The sequence below is a fragment of the Netta rufina genome (genome assembly GCF_964035555.1).
Source record: "Netta rufina genome assembly, chromosome: 5".
In the NCBI taxonomy this organism is placed as follows: domain Eukaryota; kingdom Metazoa; phylum Chordata; class Aves; order Anseriformes; family Anatidae; genus Netta; species Netta rufina.
Genome location: NC_140128.1, coordinates 14,048,029 through 14,067,163, shown reverse-complemented (window position 1 = coordinate 14,067,163; position 19,135 = coordinate 14,048,029).

The window sequence follows — 19,135 nt, the reverse complement described above, 5'->3', positions numbered from 1 at the left end:
TGTCATTGATAAGAATACATGATTCATGTTTGTATGCTTTATGATTGAGTATCAGAGAACATTTAATACTGAAGTGCAAAGCAGAACAATAGATATTAGATTCTTGAAAAATTTTCAGCAACTTAGATTCTTGAAAAATTTTCAGCAACTCACTTTCTCCATCCCTGACTGTATTTAATGGTTCCCATGGTAGTTGCTACCTACAAGTTGACCTAAGCTCATCTTGGGGGTTACACTTCATCACATTCTGCATACAAAACTGAAATATCTGAGCTTTAGCAAGGGTTTTCTCTACTGCCCTCTCTATTTAAAATACTCAGTGTGACATTAACACTGGGTTCAGATGGATCATTATTTATTGTCTACATCTCAACTTGGTACCCATATGATGGCTAAGTAAAGAAAAAAGGATACAGAAAATTGAAATGAACTTTTGTTTCTATCAAGTCACAAATGTAAAACTAGTTGGCTGAAAGATGGAGAGGATAAGACAGCTCCTGTTTGCTTTGTTACTGCTTAAATTAACTTTTTGTTCTCTCTGCATGTTAACTACCCTTCCCTCCTCTCTGTTTTGCCACAAGTCTAGAAGCAATATGCCTCTGGACTGCATCACGTACCCCTCACAGTAGTATATGGTGTATTATACTGCTTCTAAGAAGCAGTGACAATTACTGCGTATACAGATTCAAGAGAGCTCAAGACACCATGCAATTTTTGCTAGTGAATAAAACATCAAAAACTTCAGTTTATGAACCAAGCCTCTCTATTGGTCTTGGCTGATGTCTGCCTAGTGGAGTAAGAGTTATGGGAGGGAAAAATAATCTTCCTCGTTTTCCTGCTTAAGGGATATTTTGTTCCAGAGCAAGGGAATGTCAATAAAAAAGAAAGCTATTTTTACCACTGTCATATACCAGAGCATGGCACTTTATGTTTTGTTAATTTGTATGACTGAGTTTTCACAGGGCTCTTCAGCTCTATTTTATGAATAAGATGGACAATATCACATATTTCATCCAGATTCTAAATTCTTGTCTACAGTTAGCAGAACAAAATTGCCATCATTGATAGATGAAAACGAGGGCAGAATCTTTGCCTCCATTTGAGAACACAGAGTCTAACCAATGAAGCAATGGATGTCCAGATTTAATGTAGGTCTGAGCATTTTTCTTTCACATCGATTCCAAGTAATTAGTAGTGTCTCTAAAAATGAAGCACAAGGTCTCCTCTCTAGCAGCTGAACTGTTAAAGTCTGCAACTATTTTGATAAACTTTGGCACTGATGACTTTCTCAGGCTGTCATCAATCCATTAGATATCCTTATGCATATTTAAAAGTTCCATTTACCTTTTCGTACACTATATTTTTTAGTATTCTCTATCAGTATAAATAGGAGGATGTGAAGAGAAAAAAGTGTTTTAGAACTAATGCTTCAGAAACTATCAGAGGAGACTTATGTCAATTTTTAAATCAGAAGGGTTGAGAAAGATTTTTATGCAAGAATCTCCAATTTTAGAACATGTGGTTTGTCTGCCTCTGCAGTAAGAAGACTCTTTTTTAATGGTCTGCTGCAGTATCACAAAGTAAATGTAAAGGTCTGTAAAAATAAAAATGGTTAAACTTGAAGTATAAAAATATAGTGGTTAAACTCGTAATAAATACTGGAATACCTATTTAATATAATTATACTCTGGCAGCTGCTGTAATATCTGTACTGACAGAGCTTGGGGTCATTGAGGATGCTCTTGATATTCACAATATAGTAATTTATCTCACAGAAATAAAAATGTTACTAGCTTGAACTGCTAAGAAAAAAAAAAAAAAAAAAAAGCCAAACCACTCCCATAAAACTTCCACAAGGATTAAATCGTGGCCAGGTAAGGAAACCAAAACAAAATTCTGCATTTGTTACTGTCTTCCCTACTTAGTAGGGTTTACATACAAGTTCAGACCTCCTTAGGAACCTTCCTACTGCAGGCTCCCTTAAGTATGGCATGAGGTCTCAGCAGATGCACACTTTCTCAGTCTGATGGTAAAAACTAAAAATTTCCAAGCCACAGGTATTGAAGATGGAGCACTGTGTGTGGCTTGGTATACTGCCCCTACCATTCTCCAAAAAGAGTTTCCATCACATAGCTCTGTACAACTGATTTCTGACAGAAGACACCTGAGCAGAAAGGACAGATATTCTGTATGGGCTTTAATGTACTGAAAGTATAAACAAAAATAAACAAACAAAAATTTACAGTGGAATGTCTGTGACCAACTTATCAAGCTATTCTGAGTGTTTATGTAACTTTCCTATACAAACAAACAAAAAATCCTTTCTTCATGGCATGTAAAGGAATAAAGGTTGGAATTATTTGCACAAGGTGTACTTGCTTCTGAGCAGCTTCTGCTCTCTCCTCTGTACACACACTGCCACACCAAGGCAAGGCTAACTAATAATGCTTTTGAGAGAGAGGGAGCAGACTTTTCCAACTTGCTGAAAAGGAAAGCTTTCCATAAAAAACTGACAAGTACAGTACTCTTAAGATAGACCCAGTTGGTGCCTTAAGTCTTGTAATAGCTAACAAAGCAGACTGTTGCAAATGTGTAAAGGACATAGCATTATTAAATGAGACTGAAAAAGCCAGTGACCTATGTACTTCCATGCATGAAATAGCTGTCAAGACCTTGTATTTCTTAGAAATTTTCCCAGCTATTCCATGAAGCTCCCTATGGAAGAACTAAGTCCTGTATATGCCACAGAGATTCTATTTGCTGCAATGAGAGAGGAAGCAAAGTAGAATCCGGGAAACAAATATATTCCTAAAAAGATTTATTCTAAATTCTCGAGACACTGGAAAGCTAATTTCTTCAACACAGACAATCAAAACTTCTTAGTATCAAGTTAAATCTGAACTCTATCAAGCAATAACAAACTTCTGTGAGGACTCAATATCTGCTAGTGAAAATGAATTATTGACAATATATCCCTGTATCAGTGTGGAAAAAGGATTATAGTTCCAATATTTAATCACCATTGGCTGGGACAAGATTTTCCTGTAACTTCATGCAGCCGTACTGACAAGACAAAAATGAACCTGCTAAATTTGTTTACATGATTTTAAACCAGGTAACAACTTCCATTCCCTGTGGTCTTGGTTGTGCCTTCTGTAAGAGCTGGCCACAGAAAATGAAGAAACCTCAGCAGGAGAATATATTATACATAAAGAAATAAATTGGAGTAAGGGAAAAAATGGAAGTCTCTCATACTTCACACTTTTTCTGCAGTACAATTGACTTGCAGTCAATGGAGGAAACTAAGGAAATTATAACCTCTCTCACCTGTATTTCCCAGGATTAGCTGGTCATTTGAGGCCTTTATCGTTTACCATTTTTCTCATGACAGGTTCATGAAATTTTCTGAGTAATGCTGAGTAATGCTGTCTCTACTGTACGCTTCCTAAAACAGCCTATGTTGTTCAGTTGAGCTACATTTTGCTATTCTTTGGGTACTTTGGGGAAATGTATTAGGATGACAAACACTCTACAAATGCTCTAGTGCATGATGACACCTCCAAGACAGGAATGACTTGATTTCAGCCATGGAACTTGAAATGATCCTTTTCTCATGACAGATGAAAATAAAGACAGAAACAGAATTTAAAACAACAACAACAACAACAAAATAGACAGCATATTACAAGATTTTAAGTAAACAGTATATTGTTTTATCAGGCCATGGATACTAGATACTAGAAAGGGGGAAAAAGCCATATTTAACCTTCTTCAAACTGAAGTATAAAATGCCTCTTCCTCTTTCTCTGTATCCAGTTGACTAGCTATTGATACAAATATAGACTGCAGAGCCTGTCCTTGGGAAAGAAGTGTTAGCTGTACAAGCATGGCAGCTCACGATCCTCCACCTTGGTTTTAGATTTGCTGACTGGGTCTTTCAAAATCAGCATTGATTATGAATATGGTATGACTGACTCCCGAACTTGATTTTGAGGCATCTTGTGACATTGCTTCACTGGAGAGTTGTAAGAATCCTCATGTCTCTAAATGCTGCCCAGCCAAGTCCTATAGTCTGGCTTCCTAGAGAAGCCCAACATTCCTGCAACTTGGTTGTGATGTGAACATGTTTTCCTGAGCTTTTCTATAAATTGCTGCCCAGGATGTCCCCTGACAAATTGCTATTCTGTACAAAGAAAATAGCAGTCCCTGATAACAAGCAACAAACTGTCAGTGCTTCTTTTGTTATTCACTGTCGCACCATTAATCACAATGAAAATTCCTCTGACATTGTTCAAGATCAGTAACGAATGTTTACTTCTATAGGAGAAAGCTTGGTGACACTACTAGAACACAATGTGTATTTTTTTAAGGCTCTCCACCATAATACATCTCAGATGTAGTCTGCCTATTTAGGGAGAGAGTTAGTGCTGAAAATCTTAGGGTAAACACTATGCCCATTAGCTTTGAAAAATCATTAATATCCAATTTTCAAAAGCACTCTTTCATTCTTGTTTGTCCAACAAAAAGTAAAATTCAAGACAAATGATCAGAAGCACCTGACAATCATAGCTGCTAAACATTTTTCTCTACTAATCTCAGCCTGATATCTCAGTTTGCTCACCTGTAAAACAGACACAATGAGTTAGCAAGTGTACTGGAGTCGATGGGATTACTGCACTATCTGAATTATAATGGGTTTGCTGTCTGACAGCATTTTTCATTAATATCTAGACTATCTGAAAGCCAGTCAGGCTGGGCAAGTCGTTTAGGGCATATTCTATGTCTTTACATATCTCTTTCTATTTGCATGCACATATACTTAGCAGTTAGATCCTCTGCTGCTTAAAGAAAATGAAGGTACATGGCTCCCTACAATTCCATATTAGTGAATAAAAAAGAGATAACTGAATGATAAAGTAGCAACAGTAATTGTTCAAATTATTTATTGCTACTATAAGTCTTTCATTTATCTTTATGTATAGGACTGTCAGCTTTTTTCCCCTCACTAGAAGGAAAGAAAAAGCAAGACTTGGTGCTTGCTCTTCCAAAGAACTGTGCAAAGATTAACTAAAAGCAGATGGAAAATAATGATAGAAGGAAAAGGCCACATAAAATCAAGATTTAATGCAGCTTTAAATATAGCTTGCTCCTAAGAAAGTATAAGATTAGAAAGGAATTTGCACTAAGGCCCTCAATATGTTATCATTTATTGCCCTTCAGTGGGAGTGTAAATGTATATGACAAATACCACTGTACTGATCTGGTAGTGTTATACTCTCCCTTTGCATTGGTGTGAAGTACCACCAAATTAGACAGTATTGAATCCAGTTTATTACAGATAAAGACAGCAGTCTTACAACTGTGGTGAGTGGAAAAGTTATTTCTAAGAGAAACTTTCTAGTGTCTAATGCCCCAAAACCCAGGATGAATCAGTACCAGGAAAAGTATTTGTACTTTATTTCCCTGTTGATTTCTGAAGGTAACTCAAAGTCAAGCTATAGCTCAAGAGCTTGTAAGCACTGTTATTAAAAAACAAAGTCCAAAATTCAGGGAAAAAACACTTGAGCTTCACTGCTCTACTGCCCTTCTCCACACACAGGTCAGAGAACTATGAAAGCTGCAACAGCTGGCAGGAAGCACTGTCTCATGCAAAAGCGAGAGAGCTTGTGGCACCCCCTTAGTAATGATGGACTCATTATCATATTTCCCATGCATTCAATTTCTCCAACAATTTTTTTCCCTTTGAACAAAAGACAAGGTGGAATCAGCCCCTGACACATCTGGAGCATCCCTTCATCAATAAAACTATTTTAGTAACATGCCATAACTAATCTTCATATTCACTACTCCTGAATTTTGAAAATCTGGATCCAGATTAAGTCCAGCTGGCTGCTCAGGCCATCATCTGCTGAGAAAAAATGTCTGGAGACAGAAGTTTGGCTGTCAGCATGGCTCACTTTGTTATGCATTTAGCAACACTGTGAATAATTTGCAGCTTCACCTAACTTCTCAGTCCCAAGCAGATTCTCAGTGTACCCCCAGGGAAGCTGTTGAGATTGCTAATATTATAGCCTTGACAAAGACAAATAAGCCTCTTTCATTCACTGCTATTTTTGGCAATGAACTTTCATCTCCATCTTCCAACCTTCTGAATCATGCCTTCAAATATTTTGGTGAATATTTATTTTAAAAGTCAATGATTTCAGAGAATTTTGTTTCTGAGAGTCAGACAAGACAGTGCAGAGAATGTCACAAAACTGAGATTCAAGAATGGCTGTTTTCAGAAACTTGGCTGAAGATGGGTATTCTCTGTTCACAAGGAATCTGACACTGTTTAATGTGCTGTTTAAATAGCCTGACCTCAACAGAACAGTAAAGCCGAAGAGTCAGCAAACTCAGAGATGCACAAGGTTCAGTCAGGCAAATGCCTGGAGCACATCTTTTATTAAACAAGGAAAGGTAGAACCATTCTACCATGTTCTGATGGTTCAGACACATGCTACAAGTGTTACGAGGCCCATTGCAAATTACTATTTCCACGTTCATATCATCTCCTATTATCTCTGCTCAGTCACTGTGAGGCGGCCTAATCTATTCCTCACCACACAGACCATTTTATTCTAACTACTAAATAGCATTTCCCATTTGGGTTCTGATATCCAGCAACTGGCTCATTCACTTAAAGACAGATTTGCATACCTTACTAAAAACTGACATTTTGCAGCCAGGGAATTTAATTGCTCTCCCAGCCTGAAAGATTAACCCATTGGTTGCATGTATGTGTGTCTGCTTGTATGTACGTTTCGGTGTTATTTAAGGCAATTGTATGAGCAACAATCATTAACTGTTGCAGAGAATGGATGATCAGTTGTCGTGATAATGATTTTAACACTTCTTATACTGCTGAATTACTACTAAACTCAGTCTATGTGCTCTAAGTTGCAAAGCACTTACACAGTTGCTTAACATAAAGCAGTTTTTCAGTGGGACTGATCTATGGCTAACTTAGCTTTATGTTAGTGTTAGGGAGTTACTAGTTAGTGATGACTGACACTTCTTTCCTCTTATGAGGCTATGAGAATAAGGTGAGGACACCTAGAAAGTTGTCCAAAAATAAAAACAAAAAAAATCCATATATCATTTGCAATAATAAGGTTAACAGATATAAAGACCGACATGTTTCTTGTTACCATGCCTAATGGACACTGGAGCATATTGAAAATTTATTTTGAACTTGCTGTTAGTTGTTAATTAATTGGTCTTCATGCATAAACTCATTGACATCCAACTTTGCGTCTCATTTTCAAACATGTCTGCAACCTGTTATGGTTCTCCTAAATCAGCACATAACACACTGCATGTGTACACTTATAACAAGCTGTTAAAGTGATCATATGCAAATTGTGACTTCAGGTCAGAACTGATTTTTGTTATAAGTAATGGCCAGTTTTCTGTTTCAAAATTATGATTTCATGGAAAAGGGGGGCCACCACCAGTATTTCCAGCAAAACTTGCAAACTGGTCACCTCCCTATCAGGCAAAGCAAGCTATAACATTTATTTTGGGGCCAGTAGTCACAGTTCCTCAGAAGAATATTTCTATCTAAAATAAATCCCACATCTTCATCCCAATGGAGGGCTTCCAGTTAGATTAACACAGCAATTCAGATAGCTTAATGTTTTAGAAATAAGGCACATTTCAACATTATCAATTCAAAATATGTACATAAACTTTTGTTTCACAAAAAAATCTGATATTTTAACATTTTAGCTTGATATTTGAATTAAAATAAATGTGGAAATAAGAAATTTTCTCATGGGAGACATAGATTTTTTTTGTATTTTATTTCTTAGCTGTTAAAGATAAACATGAACTGCAGGGAACACTTAGAAATGTGCTTCAGCAATAACTTCTGTGCAGGCCAGAAAATAAGCACCTACTCCAATGTTGGGCATGCTCAACCTATAACTCATAGGTTATATGAGTTATATGAGGTTATAGGAGGTCAACTAGGTCTACTTACCTGGCTCTCCACCTGTTCTTGAATGTCATTCTTCTTGGGATGCCTTCTGGCAGCAGGCTTTAGGCTAGACAAATTATTCTGATGGTGACAGCTGGCTCCTAATTGCCTTTTTCATCATTCTCAGCTGTATTGATCATGTGTTACACACTTTCAAGTGCTCAGACAAGTCTCTGGGGAAAAAATGGTGGCCAAGAACAGGCCACTTGTCACTGCCAGAATCATGAATCCATGAGCAGTTCCTTATGCCTGTGCTCCAAATTGCCTGTGGGACAAAGAACAGGCAGAAGTGCAACCCTGAAAACCCCTCCTGTTGGAGGAAGACACTAGCCATCCACTTTCCTTGGATACTATCATAGTAATTTGTGCTCCAGCCTTATGTAGTGGATGTTCTTAAGCCTGATACTTTGGTTCATCCCAGTCCTCAGCAGACTTAACTTGAAAAATTTCATGCAAGATGAAACTTCATCAGCTAAAATTAGTAAGAAGCAGAACACAGAAAGGTTAAAGCTTCATAAATGGCTATATAGTATTTTTCAGCAGGTAAGTCTGTTCCAAAGTAACTGGAAGCAAAAGGGATGCCTTTTACGAGTTTCTGCTATGAAAAGGCAGACATGCCACAAACATTCTAATCCTGTCCATTTGTACAAGAAGTTCAGTCAATTGTATTACAAACACAGTGTTGTTAAAATGTGTGTGTCTCACAGGTGGCACCTTGCTGCCACCTGAATGCATGCACCTGATGCATGCACCTTGCATGCATCCCTGAATCCAGGAGTGCAAACCTTTTTAAGCATGATATAAAGTCAGCAGATGTTGTAGTAAAACATCATCCAGTATCAGATGTCACTTAGGGCTGGAGACATGGAAATACTTCTCTCATATTCCAGCAGTGGTCTTCCTGGAAAAAAAATCTTGAAAGCAGGAAGTGATGAGATACAGCTTTTCACTTCTTTACATGCAGTCCTGCCTGGATGTTATTACAAGTATGGTAAATTCACCAGCAGAGGCAATGAAGTAATCAATTTCAAGCTGCTATTTGGTCTTCCCAGTCAGATCTTATGTGCACAGAACTGTTTAGATTGAGAGATGTGTTTTTAATGACTGGTGTGGGCCTTTAATTATGTTAACCAAAAAATGATTTTATTATAGTAAAGGAGCAAACAAAAGCTGCTTCTTGTTTTTATGATTGAAACTTCTTTCAAGACTTTAATAGCAGGTCACCTCCCCAAGGGTGCACTGACTTTATTTTGATTTCTTTTTGTTTAGTGCAGAGTGAAAGTAATTTACTCACCCACGAAGCAAGAATTTTTGGAGCAAGTAATGTTCTACTTGTAGAGGGAAGCTGATTCACAGAAAGCAAGGATCCACCAAAATCTCCTCCAATTTGAACTGACTCTTAAAATATTTATCACTGAAGAAATTGAAGAATGCTTTCTTTTTAACCATATTTCAATCTTTCATCAGTTTTCTAACTTCACATGATTTGTGCTAATAATATCTCACAGATATTATCTCCCATGGTATTTTAACATCTACTTCCCTTACAAAGGATTTTGTAGAGGAAAATATGTAGAGGAATGTAGAAGAAAATCCCATACTTAGGGTCTTGTTTGTAAACTTAAACAGAAAAGAGAAGCAGAGTTGAAAAAAATTATAAAAATAAACAGTGATGACACTCAAATGGCTATGTTTAGGGCATCATAGTTAACAATTATTGGAAATGAAATACATGCCATTGCACAGGTCAGATTGATCAGACTGAGGCACATTGCATTGTCAGGATTATTTTCCGAGGCTTTAGTATGCAATCCAGAGGCCTTGACCTTTATTAACAAATGAAAGGAAGCATATTCCAGTAAAATATGAGACTGAATTATATATATATACATACACATATATAAAGCCTCTGTTCTAAAAAGAGGGAAAGGGAAGATTGATGAAGATAGAGATAAAATTATATTTGTCTTTAGGGGTGAACTTCAGCTGAATTGGCTGTGTGAAGGAAAAAAAAAAGAAAGAAAGAAAGAAAGAAAGAAAGAAAGAAAGAAAGAAAGAAAGAAAGAAAGAAAGAAAGAAAGAAAGAAAGAAAGAAAGAAAGAAAGAAAAAGACCACTTTTTTTTTCTCAAAATAATCTTCTTGTGGGAAGGATAGAATTATTTTTGAAAGCCATAAAGGAAGATACCCTTTTTGCAGTGCTACAGGAGAATTAGATCACAGTGGTCTTAAGATTACGGGATAGGGACAAAGCTGGCTTGCTTTACTGTAGAGCAGTGCAATGTCACAAGATGTTAATGTAACATCATGACAGGCATCTCATTTTTGTTTGGCATGTGCTCTAATATGAATCACAGTATTCATGTTGGATTCCTCAGAGTTCAACATGACAGATTCAGACACTGATTCATGCTCTTATCTGAAAGCATTACAACTGCAATTTCATGTCAGGTTGAGAAAGAAGAGGGCCTGAGGTTGGGCAAAAGTACAGAAGCCCCAGTCAAAACACTGCAAAAAGAAAAAGAAAAGAAAGAATAAACAATTGGAAAAAGGCAAACAGCATTCATGCCTCCCAGGGCTTGCAAAGATGAGTCAAGGACTTTTATTCTTCTCAAAATACTTGTCTTTCATTCCATGAAGAAAATCCAAGCAATCACAGGAAAAGTTATCACTGTAAAAATCACATCATAACACTTTTTTTTTTTACTAATATAAAAAATAAAATGTTGCATTTCCTTTGGTAAATGGAATGTTCACAAATAGTTTGAAATAGCTGGTTCAAGTAGAAATGAATAATTTTGCCTGGGTCATGATGTGACAGTAAATGTTTGTTGCATGCATACATAAAGGAATGATCAGAGACAGATTTTATAACATAGCAGAACAATTTATCTGCCTCATAGACTCATGAATATTTGAACTGAGATTTTGTGACTCAGAAAGCAGCCTGAAATCTCAATTTCCTGTCATTTTCTCCAGTAATAGTGAAGTTCTGATGCTTACTTTCATAAGGAAGTAAATCCAAGTGTTAAGAATTGTATCCTCATATGATAAATATATACATTTATGGGGCAGAAGAGATGCAACGGAGTCTGGACTTGAATTTTATCCTGAAGTCTTTGAGAAATGAACTTTTGGTATTGAAGGACGCAGAACTGTGAGGCAATAGCTACAAATATGGAGTGCTCTGGTAGCTGCCATTTGCTCATTCTTGTACACTGTGAATACCTTAAACCACTCACCTCTTCCCTCAGCAAAAGTGGATGTGGAGGGGAGGAGAGAGAGAAAGTCAGGAAATGGATGGTATGGCAGTGGCGATGAAAAGTGATCTAACATGGATTACTTATCTGAACAAACTCTGCTCTGCTTTAAATAGTGTTTATTAATTTCCATGACAAATTAATTGTTGCAGTCCTCACCACAGTGATTTAAAATCTATTCTGTATAAGAAATAAATTGTATCATACCAAAAATACAACCCATGAAATTCTAAATACCTCTGCATAAACACTGGATAGATAGGTGGTGTTTTGTTGTTGTTGTTGTTGTTTGTTGTTTGTTTTCCTCTACTGCTGGTAGCTTTTCTATATAGACCAAGATCTAAACTCTGAGGTAGAAGTTAATTTTGGAGATGTGCAAGGTGCTAGACTTGTATTTTCTTAAACAAAAATGAGAAGAGGCAAAAGAGAAACACATAAACAAATAGTCTTATAGAGTTCATTTTCCCATAACGGCTATTTATAAAATGTAAAAAGAAATAAGCCGGTGTAGTCTAATGTTTGCTGTTATCACTCAAGTTATGAGGATTAAATTATCCCTTTAGTTAAACATATGATCCTTTTGCATTTTAACCTCATCCTCTTGCTTTTATTTTTCAGTTCTAACACAGAGGTAATTGCCTGTCACTGCTGAGTAGCGTAGCATTCGGAAACAAAAAATGAGTCCCGCAAGCTTTAGCAATTTCAGCTCTTCACTCTTCAGGCACTGTGATGAACTACTGCTGATAAACTACACAAGCGGTCCAAACACAGTGATCTTAGAAAGGATCCTACGTACAAACAAAACCTACAAACAAAAGCTTCAAAACTTATTTTTGTTTACACTTTAGCTCATTGGCTTCTAGCCTTATAGCAGTAGGCTCCAAACTGTGTTAATTATCTTGGTTTCAACTGTAGTCTGTAGTAAGACAAGCACTGTTTCAGGTTATAGAGGGAGATGACTAGAAACTTAACAACAATTAAAAGAAAAAAATAATCACCCTCAATCCACTGTCTTCCATTTTCTCTATCATTGCAGTGTTCACTTTTATTCATGCTTTTGTTGCAATATTTGCTAGAATCAAGAGTTACTTCATGTAGGACAGATGTGTAACAGTCCTTGTCCAAGACACCTTACAAGCTAAATACTGGATAAAGGACAGGAAACAGTACACGGAGTGAGGATGATTTTGGCAGGGCAAGTAACAGTACCGTGATTGGGCAATTTAATAATCATCTGCTAGGCTTCAAAGTTAACACCCTGCTGAGGCATTTATGTTTCTCTAAGCTCTCACTTCTGGCCATGTGCCCACACAGAAAGACATTGCTACAGCAGGTTATAATTGGCTTACAAAGGAAGTTTTTCCTTTGCAGTCTGTGGCCTTGAGATTTCATTTTTGTAATAAAACAGCCAAAAGCTACCCTGAATGTAGGATTCTGAAATATAAGACAGCCTCCATAAACAGCCAGTTCATCACACTGCCTTTCACCAGCCTATTTTGATGAACATAGGCAGACTTAAAAATAAAATAAAATAATAAAAAGAAAATAAAAAAGAAAAACAGGATGGTACTTTGATCTTTCAGAATGTAAGGCAGTGGAGAAACCAAAATGTCAGAGATGTAACACCTGACTGGAAAACATGTGATCCATTAAAATGTCTTTATGGTAACTACATTACATACATAATCTGAAATGCGTATTACAGAAGACTTCAGCAAAACCGTTGGAAATGATGGAAACTTCTGCACTGGGAACTGTGCAGACTTGCTGCTATTCACAGCTCCAGGTCCATTAGGAATGCTCCCAGCAGGATAAATCAACAGCACACAAGAACATGGCTGCTGATATCTTTGGCTGCAGAAGCCCCCATATTTCTCCTATTGCAAATGAGTTATCTCCCCACATTCTCCAAAAGGCAAAGTCATGTACTGTTGTGTTTGAAAATCCATTAATGAGGTCCATAAAAATTCTTGCAAAGCTATAAATATGAGTGTAGATGAGTGTGGAGTCTGAAAGTGCTAACAACGAGATGATCAGAAGGCCATTTTTCTCCACATTTAGTGTTTGAATAAAAGATTGAAACAAACCATCAAGTTTCTCCTTAATTCTCTATTTTTTTACTTACATATTTTGGTCACATTTTGAAATTATGCTAACTGTAGCAAGAAGCAAAAAAATGAAAATAATTTCTACTCTTATAAAAATATATATATGGGGCTCTAATCATACACTTGAAAGTGCAGACATTTACCTTCACAATTGTGATTATGATTTCAGACTGTTATGTGCCCTTCTCCCCTTCTCACAAAATTCTTTCCAAATTCTATTTTTTTTTTTGTGTAAACAGCATTGGACAAATATAGTGTGTAAGTATGGAAACTTGTTACCAGTATACTGTAGAAATTGAAATGCCAGTTGCCATGACATATATAATGATTTGCTATAATGATTCTACTGTTTGCACTGGTTATTCTGTCTGGTATTTTTGAAACTGGAGAACTACATTTCCTGGGATTGTAGTTTATTTTTATTCCATATAATTAATTTTAGATTGGGTGTTCTGGTACAAGACTAAAAAATGGGTTGAATAGGAGATTTGTACTATTCCAAAGCTAATTTTTCAGATGAATTACCACTAAATTAAATATTTCCAAATCTCACTTTGGAAATAAACATTTTTATCTGTTTTTATCTGTCTTCTTGTTCCTGCCAAACTTGAATGTGTTTGGATCATACTCGAATTTTTCAGACTACAAGGATTGTAACTTTGTTATATTTGTATATGGCATTGTAGTTTTTAGGGAAGTGCTAAGCATATTAATTTTCAATGAACTAGAAAATCTTAATGTTGACAAAGCTAAATGCATTTTAGCACAGAAACCCTGCTTATATCCTAATTCTAACACTGACCTTTGGTAAAGCTGTCTGCACCCAATATGTAAAATGGGCCGGCAATATTTACCTGTGTCACACAGCTGTTGTTTTCACCAGTAGCAAAGATTCATCTAGGGATGGTTTAGAAATGGAAAGAGATTAATCTGTCCTAAGTAGATACGTTCTGTTGTAGTGTGTATTGAGCTCACAGAAAGACAGGCAGTCTTCCTTCTAGCCTCTTTGCATCCATCAAGTAGCCTTTTCTATGTTTTTGTGACAGCAACTTTGTGTTTATGTATTTATTCTCATAACACCAATAATACAGGGAATGATAGTAACCTCCTTTTAATGGAAGGTAGTTGCATAAGCAGTGAAAAGAATGAAAGAAAGAGGTTCTGAATCCCATCTGAATGTCCCAAAACACAAGAGCATGGGCACTACCAACCTCTTTCACAATGCCCTTTTCATTTCAGAGCAAGCTCTTCTAAAATACTCCTACTAGTAGGTGGTAAGCAATTCTTAAAAACTGCCAGAGCAAAACATATAACACATTTTTTGTTGTATAATTATCACTCAATATCATTCACTGATTAGCAAAGCAGACACATATTAGGCACCATTCAGTCTGAACACAGTAAGTTAGCTTTAGTTGTACTAACAGCAGTCAGACTTTGCTAATCAAGCCTACTTGGTTTCTCTCCATTTGAAATACATCTCAGAAGCTTTACTCTGGTTTTCTTCTCCTATTTACAGAGCTCTGAAGAGTGAAAACTGGCAGCTTGTTCTCAGGTGGGCTGGTCAGTCTTCCTCTATTTGTATAATTCATCTATATCCATAATGGCACATTGTAAAACTACAAAAAGAAAAAGAAAACAAACAAACAAAACACAACCCTTTTTTTTGTTTTTTTGTTTTGTTTTGTTTTTAAAGCAGAGCTACAAGAAGAAATCATTGCACATGATTTTACCTATAATCTTTCTGGTTGGGATTTTTCCTTTTTTTTTTTTTCATGAGAAGAAATAAACTAAAGATATTGCAACATATTTCAGACTGTGAGCTTTTAAAAAGTATCATTATCCTCATTTTTCTCCAGTCATAGATGTAGAACAGCCCACAGGTGCTGTGTAGGGTATTTTGCAGCCTCATTTATTTAGAAATTAATCTCACCTGGCAAAGTAAAATGTATTTGCTATTCCCAGCAGTGATGACCTAAAAAGTCAGCATTAAACAGTATTTGTTAGACATTTTATAATGTAATCAGGCCTCCTTATTGATGCTCACTGCTGAGAAGGGCAGAAAGGTTCTCCCAGAGAGAGCAGCAGAAACTCAGTTTCAGCAAATCACTTAAGCAGGTGCTTAATTTAAATATGTGTTTCAATTTAAGCAGCTGCTTATATTCTGTCAAGGTAAACTGGTCTCAAAAATGTACCTCAGTGCTGTGCTAGCTGGGCCACTGCTCTGATCAGTGTCTAAATTTGGAAACACTCAGACTTGGGGTTTTCTCTCAAGATCAGTGAGAATTTCAGAGCCCCCACTTGCATGTTAACATATCTGCAATGAATGAGAATGTTTACTTCTTCCATATCGTGTCTCACTGGCTGATGAAGAAAATACAGTCTAACAATAGAAAAGATAAATCAAAAGTGAAGCCTTATCTCTTCCATATTAAGAAATGCTACGTCAGGATGTGCTTTCCTTCATCAGGAAAGGTGAATAACCTTGCTTGTGAAGAAGACCAGTTGTGCAGAAGGGCAGCAATCCAACAGGCACTCACATTCCTACCACTGAGTCACAGCTGAGCTTGAAAATAAATGTTCTCCTTCCTTGGGAGCAGGAAAGGCCCCTCAGCCTTTCCATCAGAGCATGTGGTTGAACCGTGCCACCCCGCCCAGACGTCACTGCAAGTAACCACATCTGGGCTGGTAGAACAATCCTTTTCTCATCAGTCACTTCGAACTAGAAAAACAGCTTTTTAATATAATTTTCTAACCTCTGTGCTGGCTGTCAGAGTTACTGCACTTCTGTGACTAGTGAAGAACTTCTGTTTACCAAATTCTCAGTTCTAAATGTCTCAGATAAATTGATAGGAGTTCCTCCTGAATGGTAAGGGTACAATTAATGCTGGAAAGTGTGATAAATATGCATAGTAAACCATGTCTCTGCAACAAGGAGTTTTGCATATTTACGTGCCTAATTAGGTAAATAAAAATCACCTTTATGAAAGAAAAACAGAGATGGAGGAAGGGAAAAGAAATGTTTTGGGCATTTTTCATCAATAAATAAATATGCAGGGTTTTAGAGGTGTGGTTTGCACACTTGGTTTTATTCCCAATGTCACAATGCTTTTTTCTGTTTCATTGAGTAATTTAACCTCCAGAAATAAATGTGGGCTTCTAGACACAGATGCCAAGGATGGTCAGACAAACAGATGATAAAAAAGCCACCGTCCTTCTGTTTTGGTCCTCCTTCACAAAGGATTTACTTATAACCAGAATGATCAGGTTCCGAATTTGCAGAGCATTTGGGGAGATGAAAGGCATTACTCAAATGTTAGCTATTACCATTGCAGAAGGCAATCTTTACTATCACAGTATGGGTAAGTGCTATAATTAGTGGCAGATAGCATTGCTACTGTTATTCATTTGTACTACTGACAGTTCTGAAATTATCTTGAGGGGAAGTGCAGAAATTATTTCAGAATCTATTCCTGATTCTGATCCTTAATTAGTTGAGTGTATAATCCCTTAGCGACATATACTCTTTTACCTAAAAATTTACAGTAGTCAGTGTTTACATGAACGCCAGCATTTTGTTTTTATGTGCAGTGGGACACTAAACATGACATTTGGGACCTTTATACTTTTACTTTCTTTTGAACTTCCAGATTCAAGCTGCTACTGTCTTTTCCACAAATATGTCTCTTGTCTGCTGAGCAAAGCACATTCATTTATTTATAACTGAGAAGACTGCAAAAATGTTAAAGAACACTTCACAAACTCAGTTTACTTTTTAATTATTTCTTTCTGAAATGTTGGTATACATGGTTTTTGTATTTGAATATTAAACTTGGCATTTCCATGTTTATTCACCTGCAAGCAATGCCCATTTACCATATGGAATTTACATACCAGAAATGCTCACCCTGCCTGAGAAAAAATGTCACCCATCCAGCACTAAACTGAAAAAAAAAGAAAAAAAAAAGAAGAAGAAAAAAAAAAACACCAACCTTGGTATTACATAAGCAACTGTGATCTGCATCAAAGTCCGCATGACTGGCAACTGTGGATTTAACAAGTTTGTAGAGAATATAACACATTTTGTCTAAGTGGTGATTCATGAGTAGGGCACTTAATTCAGCAAATAAATTATTTACTGTGAAAAAATATCTTACAGTTAATTATTTCTGATAACAGAATGAAGAATAAAATCCAGTGGGTACCTTCTTCTCTCTTGGTGCTATAGCAATAATAGCAGTTAAACTATTTCATCAGCAGTTCAGCACCAGATAGTCAGGATTTGTAAGAAATGGTGGGTTTTGAATGCTCAACTTTATGATCTATTTACTTGAAGACTTAACTAACTTCTGAACCTGATAGGGCTGACATATTCATAAAATTGCAAGGGATGAAGGCATATCCTTTCTCTTTAAATAAACCAGATCATTTTTGAAGAAATTCTTTTTATTTCCTGAGGGGTTTGATTCTGACTTTTCTGTGCAACATGTGAATCAGTATTCTGCATAGCATGCATTGTACTGTAATAACTGCACAGATCTAAACCAAAGGAAAATACCAGTTGAATAATTACTGTGAAATACTTGATTATTTCCTACTGAACTCTGGACAGATCATTTAATCTGCTTTGATGTTTGTCTTACAACATTTTAAGATAAAATTATTTATTTCAGTTGTATGAAAGATGAAAATACAAACATGTGAGGCTTTTTCAAACCTTTTGTTTGTTTGTTTTTTAACATAATTAATCATTAATATGTTAAGGTATTGATAGATACTTGGAATTGATGGATATAAATATTGATAATATTTACAGAAGTTGGTGAAGTTGTGCAAGTCCATCTTAATCTACTGATCTATCTTTACCACTTTAAGGATTGTCGCTTGCAAACTTTATCAGCTTTGGTGGTTTTTTTTTTGTTTGTTTGTTTGTTTGTTTTTTTAAGATACTAAGTGATATAACTTCCCTGTTTAATCACAAGACATTTTGTAAAGAAGTCCCTGTTGTCACAGGCTTAGGCTATACACCCATACAGAACACCCAAGCTAGCCATAATTTTTGACACATCTATGAATGGAACAGAGACTTGCTCTTTTTCCTTTAGTAGCACTACAGAAATTTACCTGTAATTTTCAGACTTTGTCATAAATAAGGTTTCCTTGCTTTATGAACACCTTTCTTTCTTGCTTGTTTCTGTGCTTTTGCAGATTGCCTAGAATGAGCTACTTAAAACTTTGTATTCAGGTTATCACTTAATATTCAAGAATCATGTCCTTTTTCCCAAGCCATTTACTTGAGCATGACTCAAATAACATATACATATAGAAGGTAAGGCCATGATGGAACCACACATGATGGAGATGGCAGGAGTTGCATTCCTGCCATGTTACATGCTGCCTATCTTTGCTCAGCCCAAAATACACCATGAATCTATCTGTATTGTGTTCTAAAATCATTTTCTATAGGTTCTTCCATCACAAACTACTGTTTAAGATTCCTGCTTCTCATGCTTTGCCCTGCAACTGAAGCCACACTTTGGGATGCCTTTCATGCACATTTGTATTGTGTGTCTCAGGAATTTCTAAACCAGTTAACTGTGTAGTTAACTGAAGCAGATGGCATAAACGTACCATGTGCATTTTCCCAGACTGACTCTGAGTTAAATCTCTTTTCCTATTTCTAATCCTTTCAGGTGCCTTAATATCCTTGCAGAGTGCTCACAAGCATACAAAGTCATCAGCAACAGCA